Here is an 11,331-nt window from a genome sequence, read left to right as displayed (position 1 = left end):
GAACCCAGGGGGTCAGGCACCCGGACTAAACCCTCTATGAGCTCACCTGCCTGGGGCTCCAAAACTTGTCTTGCTTGAATTTACAACATCCTGTGGAGGTTGGATCATTTCCCCCAACTGCAATAGATTATTCAGAAACATCATACAGTTATCTACCGGATTTCAAGCGTGGTTAATTTCTGGAGATTCCTAATTTATATCCTACACACTAGATCAGGTCCTGGGGAACTCAGCAATGGCCAAACCCATTTTCACACTGCTGGTTAGAACATCAGATAATTTCAGGAGGCCTACTGGACTAGAATATCACATTGGGTCCTATTCTCTACTTCTTTCTGCCTCACTTACCCTTTTCTGTGGTCCAACACACGTCACAGAAAACCTAGTGTGGATTAGTTATACTGTGGATCAGGGAGGTTCTCGAAATCTTGCCTTCGTGGCTTCCACTATATTCTAAATCAAATGTGCCCTCCCATCCTATGGGAAACAGAGAATTTGACCTATTCTAAGTTTATTTCAACTCACCTCTTGATCTTCCTCTTGGGCAATATAATCTTAAAATAAAGACCAAAATCTATTAAGTTAATGTATATTACATTGCCTGTATTCTGAAGTAATTCTACAGAAATTTTTTGTGGAAAACTATTAAATACCAGTTTCAGTTTCTCTCCTCCTTCATGGACTGTCACTTAAGGGTAAGAAAAAACATTATAGGGCTTTCTAGAGTCTTCATCCATTTCCCCCAACCTTCCACCAAGTAAATTTTAAAGAAATGACATAAAGAACAAAAACTAGGTCACATCTGTTCCTATCCCATATACTACTTATACTTGTTTCAATAGTCTTATGTTTTTTCATAGCCAGGAGATAAGTTTTTGCCTGTTTCAATAAAGAAATAAAACCGTTTTACACCTGAGAGAAGTGGATGGGATCAAATATTTGTTGACCCCACTATGCATGTTGAATCATACATTCCACACACACATGTGGAGTGCCAGCTCTGTGAGGGCCTCATCTAGGTGGACCCTATCTGGGGTTGAGGAAGCAAAAAATAGGGCATAATCCTATTGTTGTAGAGTTTACTGGGCAGGACAAACTTACATCAAATAGGAACTACTGTATCTACAAATGGATCATCTAGATTCTTTGGTATTCTGGTTACTTGGTAGTGGTGGTACAAGTCCTTGTGATTTTATGTTTTTAGTGAGGAGTATGGAAAATATATAAAATTTTACCACTTACTATTTTGGGAAGCTGAAAAGAATAAATGAAAGAGATAAAAGAGAGATTAACTGATTTGCATATTTAGCAGTAGTTTGGTACAAGAAGCCAACAAATATATGAAAAGAATGTTCAACATCATTAATCATGAGAAATGCACATCAAAATCACAATGAGACACCACTTCACACCAATCAGGATGGCCATACTTAAAATTTCAAAAAATAACAAATGTTGGTGAAGTTGTGAAGAAAAAAGACTGTTTGGACACTGTAAGTGGAAATGCAAGTTAGCTCAACCCTCTGGAAAGCAACTTAAAGGTTTATCATAGAACTGAAGATAGATTTACCATTTGACCAAGCAATACTACTACTGGATGCCTACTCAAAGGAGTATAAATTGTTCTACTGAAAAGACACCTGCACTTGTATGTTTATTGCAGCACTATCCACAATGGCAAAAACATGGATCCAACCTAGGTACCCATCAGCAGTTGGCTGGACAAAGAGTATGTAGTACATATACACCATGGAATACTACACAGTCATAAAAAAGAACAAAATAATGTCATTTGCAGCATCCTGGGTGCAGCTGGGTGCCCTCATTCAAGTGAATTATCACAGAAACAGAAAACTGAATACCATATGTTCTCACTTACAAGTAGGAGTTGAATACTGGGCACACACAGGCACAAAGATGGGAACCACAGACACTGGGGACTACCAAAGGGAGGAAGACAGAAGGGTCAAGATTGAAAAACCACCCACTGGGTACCATGCTCACCACCTGAGTGACAGCCTCAAGAGAAGCCCAAACCTTGCTACCACACAACATGCCTACATAATAAATCTGCTCATGTACCCCTTGGATCTAAAATTAAATTAAATTATATATTTTAAGAATAGTAGCTTGGGCTTACAGGAAAAAGGAGGCTAAAACTGAAGGTCAGATGAGAGCTCATATAAACACGTGTTGATGTTGAGCATGCTCTCCTGGTTTCCCAACAGCAGTTTAATAGGAAAAGGCTGAAATCAGAAGCGATTTGCCACTCGACAGTGATATTCAACAAACAAAACACTCTCAGGGGCAAGCCCCTCCCACCCCTACCTTGAGCCACTTGGCTCCTTTCTGGCTGGTGTCTCTCTCCTACGGGCATAACTGCCCAGTCCTCGCAATCCCACATCAATGGAAACTGCAATTAGCCAGTCACTGACGCTACACAAACCCATTCTCCTCCCCTGTGTCGACGAGGTGACATTATAATTACATTTGTGGTTCCAGAGAAGAGGCAAGCAGGACCAGTTGCTGTCTCCAAACAAGAAGGACAAGCGCCAAGAGTCCTGTCACTGCAATAGGAAGAGTATTCAGGGATCCAACACTCATGCACAGGTGCTGTCATTTGTAGACCAGTTCAGCCTCATCTCACTGCAGTTTGCACGGTATTGTTGAAGTCACATGGACCCTTAGAAAGGAGGAAGAGGGGATCTGCCAAGAAAGCAGAAATCTGGAGCCAATGCTGCTGCCACCTTGACGCTTCTAAATCTCAGCCTTTCTGCCAAGTGAGGACAATAATGTCTACCTCCTTGCCTCCTAACACATAAGTGAAAATCAAATGGGATAATATGTCAAAGTGGTTTTTCAAATTGTGAGGCATGGTGCCAATAGGAACCATTAGCGTTGCATGACACTGTTGAATATCAAAGGGGTTTTCAAATGCAAAATAAGGCAGCTACATAGGAGTTCATTACACAAGATTATACTGCAAATCCCTGTACTGTTGGAGAGGTTATCTAGCCCTCTAAGAGGTACTGTCAGAGACTGGTGGAGCCAAAACCACTGACAAGAGTAAATCCACAATGTCAGAGAAGAACACAACACAGGGAAAGATGAAATTGCAAAAGAGGCTGAGTGTTGGCCTATCCAAATCCAGATGTCCCTGGCAGAAAGGAAGGGAAAATTTCTAGCTCTTGAAGTGTACTGACAAACCCTGAGTCACCGGTCAGGTGGGCAAATTCTCTCCCCAACCTGCTGCTAGAGCCCTCTGTAGGCAGTCCTACCATGGGACAGATCTGGTCTTGCTCATCTGGCACCTACAACTAAACTAAACGTCCTCACTGGGAACAAACTCAGATGTCTGCCAACTGCTGGATGGATGAATACAATGTGGTACATCCTTACAATGGAATATCATTCAGCCAAAGAATGAGGTACTGATGTGTACTACAATGTGGGTGAATCCTGAAAACATATTCTAAGTGAAAGAAGCCAGACACAAAAGGCCACAGAGTGTGTGACTCCAGCTATATGAAATATCCGGAATAGGCAAATCCGTAGACACAGGAAGTAGACTGGCGGGAGTCTAACGCTGGGGAATTGGGGAAAAGGGAGATTGATAAAAATGTTCTAAAAATAGATGGTGGTGACATTGGTACATCTGTAATATAATAAAAGCCATAGGATTACATACTTTAATTAGATACAACTTGTAGAGTAGCTGTAAAACTCCATAAAAGCTCTTATTTTAAATAATCTGTCCTATTCTGCTCTTCCTGACCTATTCTGAACTAATACTGACAATCGTTGGCCAAGGCAAAGAGCATCACACAGCTAAACCCAGCCTATCATAGCAATGCTCCTACTAAGAACTGAGGAGAAACAAGGATGAGGCTTTCCGTGCAGGGGCAGAACCCCAAGATCCTATCTCAGGCTCAAGCTGCAGTTGTTAGACCAGACTTCTTCAAGTCATCTTTAATAATAGTCTGTTCTCCTTCTAGCCTCTGTTAAGTTAGAATGATTTAGATATTTTGCTTTGTCTGTTTTCTTTCATGGTCTTCTCAAAATCAGACTAAAGAAACACAATGATAAACCATCCCTCTGTCTTTCAGAACCAATGACTATTTTTTTTTTTTGAGTTGGTGTCTCACTCTGTTGCCCAGACTGGAGTACAGTGGCACACTCACAGCCACCCAGTGTCGACCCGCTGGGCTCTGGTGATCCTTCTGCCTCAGCCTTCCAAGTAACCAGAACTACAGGTGTGCACTGCCATGCCCGGCTAATTTTTGATTTATTGCAGACATGGGGTCTCGCCAAGTTACTGAAGCTAGTCTCGAACCCACGGGCTCAGGCAATATACTCGCCTCTGCTTCCCAAAGTGCTGAGATTACAGGCTGAGCCACCGAGCCTGACCACCAATGACTGTTAAAAGAAGGTCTGTCTAGGTTAGGGACAACCCAGTCATCAGTAGACTCTAGTTGACATTTCTGCACAAACCCAGTTTTCACCTTTGCTCCTACATATGCCCAATAAGTGTTCAATTTACCCAAGATAGGTCATTCCCATTTCTCTCTCTCATGGGCTCTTTTCCTTTTTAGCACTTATCCACTTTATGTGAGTGTTTGCTTTTATCTCCCCCCCTCCGTTAGCCTGCAAGTGTTCCATAGTGCAGCAGCAGCCCTGATGGTGAAGTTCACCACTTGGTACCAGACTCTGTGTCAAGTGTAGAAGCCAAGGTGGCGAACTTGAGCACTTAAAGAGATAATAGAGCCCTTGGAGCAATGCTTTGGAGGAGTGCCATGATGAAGATTGTCTTGTTTCTTTTAAGTAATATTTCAGTCAAAAGAGTTTGAGCTCCTCCACCTGCCTCCTTAAACCAAATTTGTACTTAACACATTTTCAACCAAATATTCTTCCCTTTGGGGACTATAACTCTTCTATGAAGTCTAGACAAGATTAGCCATTTAGCTCACTCCTAGCCAGTGGTATGATCAGGGGCTGTTATACTGGCCACTTTGATTGGTGGTGGGCACATGACCAAAACTGGACCAGTCAGAGCCTACCTGAAAAATCTTCCAGAACGCTCAAGAAAGATGGTCTAAGACAGGGTTTCTCAGTGTCAGCCCTGTTGACATTTTTGTCTGTTATGATGGCTGCCCTGATCATTCTAAGATTTTTAGCAGCATTCCCAGTAGATGCCAGCAACAAGCCCCAGTTGTGGCAACAAAAATTATTTCCAGGCATTCCAAAAATTCCTCTGGGGTGCAAAATTGACCCCAGTTAAGAGCCACTGCCATAAGATGTATCTATAAGAACAAAATCAACTGTATTTATCTATACCTGTGTTCCTTGGGGCTCTCTGGAGGAAAACTCCCATGAAGGAACCATCTATAACAAGAGAAGATGAGGTTAGCAGAAAAAGGAAAAACTGAGAGATGGAGAAAGAGACCTTGTGACATCTTTGAATCTCGTTGGATATTTTGTTTTGGGGGTTACCTGCAACTAAAGCAAACTCCTGACATGTATGTCTAAATAGAATGATTTTCTCTGAAGCCATGTATAACGTGGTTTCTCTTCCATAGCTATATTTGCTTATTCTAACCAAAGCAGGTGTGTTGGTCAAAAAGGATGGCGATCAGGCAAAAACGAAGAGGAACAGAAACTGCCTGCTCATCCATGGAGTCTTCTTATGCAATTTTTGTATTCTTCATATCTGTTTTCCTAGTGTGGCGCACAGAGTAGCTATCATCCAAACATTAGCTTAATAGCACTGCTTTAGCAAATTACCACTAATTGGGTGGCAACAGAAATGTATTATCTCACGGTTCTGGAGGCCAGAAGTCTGAAATACAGATATTGGCAGAAATGTTTCCTTCTGGAGGCTTTGAGGGAGAATCTATTCTGTGACTTTCCTGGTTTCTGGTGATCGCCAGAAGTCCTTGGCATTCCTTGGACTGTCACTGCACCACTTCATCTCCGCTCCCATTATCACATGGCCTTCTTTCCTGTGAGTCACTGTCTGTGAGGGTCCTCTCCTCTTGTAAGAATATCAGTCATTGGATTTAGGACCCATCCTCATACAGCTCGAAGTCATTTTAACTAATTCCACCTGCAAAGACCCTATTTCCAAATAAGATAGCATACTGAGATTACAAGCGAAGGCTGCCATCCAAGCTTCTACAGGTGGCAGAAGAATACCTATATCTGTAGAGAACTTTACCATTTTTAAAGTATTTCTAAGAAGAAAAAAAGAGCCAGGCAGTCATGTAAGTCCTGTTTTTCAAGAGTGCCCAGAAGATAATGAAGACTACTACGCTCCACACAATGGGCCAGAGAGCCACTTGGCATTGCCGGCTGGGGGACGAGCTGGATGGCCTCCGACAGAACACTGTTCTTCTCTTTAGTGCTCTGCCTAAAACTGTCTCTGCAGACTCAGCTCAGGCATCAAAATCCTCATTCTAATATTTCAAGCACCATCTGAATTTCCATTTGGAACTCTATTCAAAGCAGGACATGACCAAAGCCAGCCAGAAGAGCTGCTATTTATTTTTTCCAGTTTATTTTGTAATGTGTATGCATTTCTTAATGTATGCATTAATCAAACTGCTTTCTAGATGCTTTGACCAGAGGACAGGGACAAGGACTCCAGCAGGGCACTGGCAGCCAGAAGTTTGGCATTTGAGAGTTGTTATATATTAAGAGTCTTTGTTTATGCCCATGCCATAAAAGGTAAAGTAGACAAGTTGGATCTCATCAAACTGAAAATCTTGTGTAAAGCAAAAGAAACCATCAAGAGAGCAGGGAGACAGCCCATAGAATGGGGAAAAAATTAGTCAATTGTATATCTGACATCTAGAATCTACAAGGAATGTAAATGTGCAAAAAGAAAAAAATGAACAGTTCTATTTAAAAGTGAGTAAAAGATATGACTAGACACTTCATAAAAGAAGACATATGAGCAATCAACTGATACATGAAAAAGTGCTTAGCCTCACTAATCATCAAAGAAATGCAAATTAAAACCACACTAAGATACCACCTAACTCCAGTCAGGATGGTCATCATAAATGACTCAAAAGACAGATGGTGGAGAGGATGAGGAGAAAAGGGACTACACTGTTGGTGGGATTATAAACCAGTACAACCTCTATAGAAAACTATGTGGTGACTCCTAAAAGATCTAAAAGTCAACCATCCATACGACCCTGCAATCCCATTCTGAGAATATACCCGGAGGAACTCAAATCACTCCATGAAAAAGATACCTGTACACACGTGTGTATTGCAGCATTATTCTCAATAGCAAAAACATGGACCCAACCATGCTTCCTATAGAAAGTGGACTGGATAAAAAAATGTGACACATATACACAGTGGAACATTATGAGGCTATAAAGAAGGACAAAATTATGAACTTTGCAGCAACTCGGATAGACTTATAGTCTATAATATTCAGTGATCTATAACAGTGACAAAGAACTGAGTACCACATGTTCTCACTCATAAGCAGACCTTGAACAGTTATCATAATACTATAAGAAAGAGATTGGCAGTAGTGGGAAGCTGCCAGTGGGGGGAGAGGACTCCATCAATAGGGACACCTGATCTCAAAATAGGTGAAGTGGGGACCAAAGTGAGGCCCAAATTTTACCTGTACCTTGACCATTTGTATACCTAACCCTGAATTGTCCCCCACATCTTTAAAATAAGAATTTTTTTAAAGAGTCTTTGTTTTTATGTGATCACTACCAGTAGTTCTCAAATGGACGCAAAGGCAAAAATAGAGAGTAGCTTTGCTTTATTTCATGGACAAATCCTGAGGTGACAAAGTTAAACATTTCTAAAGAATCTTGGACCATTCAAGAGCTCTTTAACATAAAAGAACTCATTCCCAGCCAGGCTCGGTGGCTCAGCCTATAATCCCGTGCCTTTGGGAGGCTGAGGTGAGTGGATTGCCTGAGCCCGCAGGTTCAAGACCCGCCTGGGCAGCGAGACCTCATCTCTACCATAAACCAAAAAATCAGCTGGGCGTGGTAGCGCATGCCTGTAATTCTGGCTACTGGAAGGCTGAGGCGGAAGGATCGCCGGAACCCAGCAGGTCGAGGCTGCGGTGGCTGGGAGCGGCCACTGCACTCTAGTCTGGGTGACAGAGTGAGACTCCAACTCAAAAAAAAAAAAAAAAAAAAGAACTTATTCCCTCAATATCATAATATCACGCAGCAGGACTAAAGACCAAACTGGAGCTTAAAGTAGCACTGTGGGGACATGTTCTGAAGCCAAGTCATGCTTGCCTCCATTTATCATTGATAGTCATTTGAAACATGGGTTTGCGGTGATCATTTTTGCTTGTCAGTAAGAAATAGGACTTGGCTTTCATTTGCAAAAGGAAACTCTGTGTCCTCTCTTTAACCATTCTCCCCAGAAATCTTACGCCACAAGTATGCCTTTTATAACACTGCGTTAATTCATGACTCTTATTTCTTTTATTTGAATGACAGAGGAATGCAAGCAGAAAACTGAGATGTAAACAACACTTTGAATCTCAAAACAGAATTCTGAAGATTGAATTGGCAATTCTGCCAATAGAATAGTGTGCTATTGTCAATAATTTAGATGATGAGGAGACGGAGATACTTCCACGAAAGAACAGATTATGAGTCAGCAATTTACAAAGTTGAAGTTTAAAGGAAAGACTGAGTTGACATTCATAAAATACTGAAGGAAATAGCTCATTCACCAAAGTCTGAATATGAGAACAAGGACCTTACCCTCTGCATTACTGGTGATTCCCAAATACATGGAAGTCTTTATCAGAAATGCACAGGCTGAAATGCTAAACAGCTTTCATAAAGCTAAGTCTAGATGAATATGCAGGGTGCTGAAAGTGCTGCAGTGGAACGAAAGAAAAGTTCAGGATGGCAGGAAGCGTGGGTCGCACTTGTTTTAAGAATTATGTGTGGAATGATGTTGCCATTAACAAAGATAAAACCTGTAAAGAATAAACAATGGGTTGAACAAACTATGATATGACTTTCTTGTGTTTTAAAAATAGCTTTTTGTGTTACTTCATACTTCTACGTGCAACACTCAAGGGTCCTTTTACTGATTCCCTGTGTCATCTTGGACACATCAGTTTATCCTGATGGATCTCAGTTCTGTGTGCATATAAGATGAAAGGATAAATTATCTTGGAGGGTCCTTTGATCCCTGACAGTCTATGCTCTTATTTAAAGTCATCTTGGAATACTGAGACAATGATGAACACTGGAATCAGAGAGACAACTGTTTAAATCCTGTGTCTGTTCCTTAAAAGCTGTCCAGTTTTGAACAACTTGATGTCAGTTTATTGAACTCAAATTTCTTAACTTCAAAATAAAATAATTAAGACCCAGCTCACAGAGTTTTGTGAAGATGACTTCTAATATATATAACATACATAGTTCAGTGCCTGGCACCCAATGCACATCAACATTAGCCTTCTAGATTGTTCTGCTCATCAATTCCTCTTTCTGACTTTCTACAAATCTTACTGAGTAGACTAGTTTACCAATATAAGATCACACATCCTATATAAATACCTATTTCTTTATCACACAGACATTGCAGTCATTTTACTAGCCTTATTTCAGTTATTAAATTTTGTGCAAATCCCAAAACAAATGCCCAGCAAATTATGGGCCTGTTTCACAGTGTTAGAGATCCAAAGGAAAGAGACATAACACTCTGCAACAGGAACTAAGGCTATTCCATGACTGTGACAAACTACACTGAAAACAGATTTCACAGTTTGGAAATCACCAGAAGCAAAAGAGATCATTAGAGCTCTGGGGAAAGCATTGTAACCCCAAAGGATAAGAACCAAATGAAAAGTATAACTATGACAAATGACCACATCCAAGAGACATGGACTGAAGCACAGAAAGAACTGATGATAGCTAATCCAGAGTCCTGGAGGAATTGCTTATTCATTCTCTTTCCTCAGTCTCAACAACACTCCACACAGTCACAGCACGTGGTCTCATGCTCACACAATTTGTTGGTGGTGGTGCTGTTGGTTTGCTTATTCAGTGACTTATTTGAAGTAATTCTATAGATATTGTATTTTATCATTCTTGGCTGCTGAAGTATCTGCTTGGTTAGTTTAGTGGTCAGCTACTGATTGGACAGATAGTTTCTTTAGCGTGTATAAATAGTAAGTCTCTTAGTAACAACAGTAATAATCTATGTGCATGTTGGGAGAGGTCTCTACCACTCAGTCAGACAGATTACAACTCTGCTTTAATACTTCCTTATTGTGCAGAGCCTCAAGGTCAGGTAGAGGTGAGAGCTTGGGTCCTCCTCAAGTCTCTCCTGAACAGGCACACAGCCTGATGTGTGCACTGGCCTTCTAGATTCCCAGAATTATGCAGGACCTTTTCAAAGTGGCTTTTGGTCAATTCATTCCTTAGATTTTCCTTGTTTTTATATTTTTAATTCTATTTTATCTTAGATTCAAGGGGTACATGTGCAGGTTTGTTACATAGATGTCTTGCATAATGGTGAGGCTTGGGCTTCTATTAAGCCTGCCTCCAAGGTGGTGAGCATGGTACCTAATGGGTGTTTTCAGTCTTTGCTCTTCCTCTCTCGCTCTCCGCTCTAGTAGTCCCCAGTGTCTGTTGCCTACATCCTTGTGCCCCTGTGTGCACAGTGTTTAGCTCCCATTTATGAGTGAGAACATGCATTATTCAGTTTTCGGTTTCTGTGATAATTCACTTAGAAAGATGGCCTCCAGTTGCAACCATTTTACTGCAGAGATATGGTTCTTTTCTGTTTTATAACTGTGTAGTATTCCATGATGTATATATACTACATTTTCTTTATTCAGTCCACCATTGATGGACACCTAAGGTAGTTCCACGTTTTTGCTATTGTGAGGAGTGCTGAAATAAACACATGCGTGTGGTGGAACATTTATAAAGCTCCCTTGGGTATATATCAGAAGTGCTAATTGTTGGAACAAATGGTAGATCTAATTTTAGTCATTTGAAAAATCTCCAAATTACTTTCCACAGGAGTTCAAGTGCAATAAAAAACATTTTTTAAAAAATGTAAAGAAGTTTTGAGCTCAGCCACAGATAAACCACGTCTACAGCATCATCTTTTTAAAATCACAATGTTGTGACCAAAGTATTGCCACCACCTGGGTGCTGGAGTGCCCCTTTGGTTCTTTTTAGTGGTGAATAAGTCTCCTTTTGCAGGTTTAAAACTTACACAGTGGACTGAGATGAACAGAAATGTGACTTCTTAAATTTTCAACAGCTGAAAACAACTTACAAGATTCTATTTTTAATGATGGTA

Source organism: Carlito syrichta, unplaced genomic scaffold (genome assembly GCF_000164805.1).
Source record: "Carlito syrichta isolate Samal-C Ts95f unplaced genomic scaffold, Tarsius_syrichta-2.0.1 Scaffold308771, whole genome shotgun sequence".
Classification (NCBI taxonomy): Eukaryota; Metazoa; Chordata; class Mammalia; order Primates; family Tarsiidae; genus Carlito; species Carlito syrichta.
The sequence above is the reverse complement of the archived record's forward strand: the minus strand, read 5'-3'. Positions refer to the sequence as shown.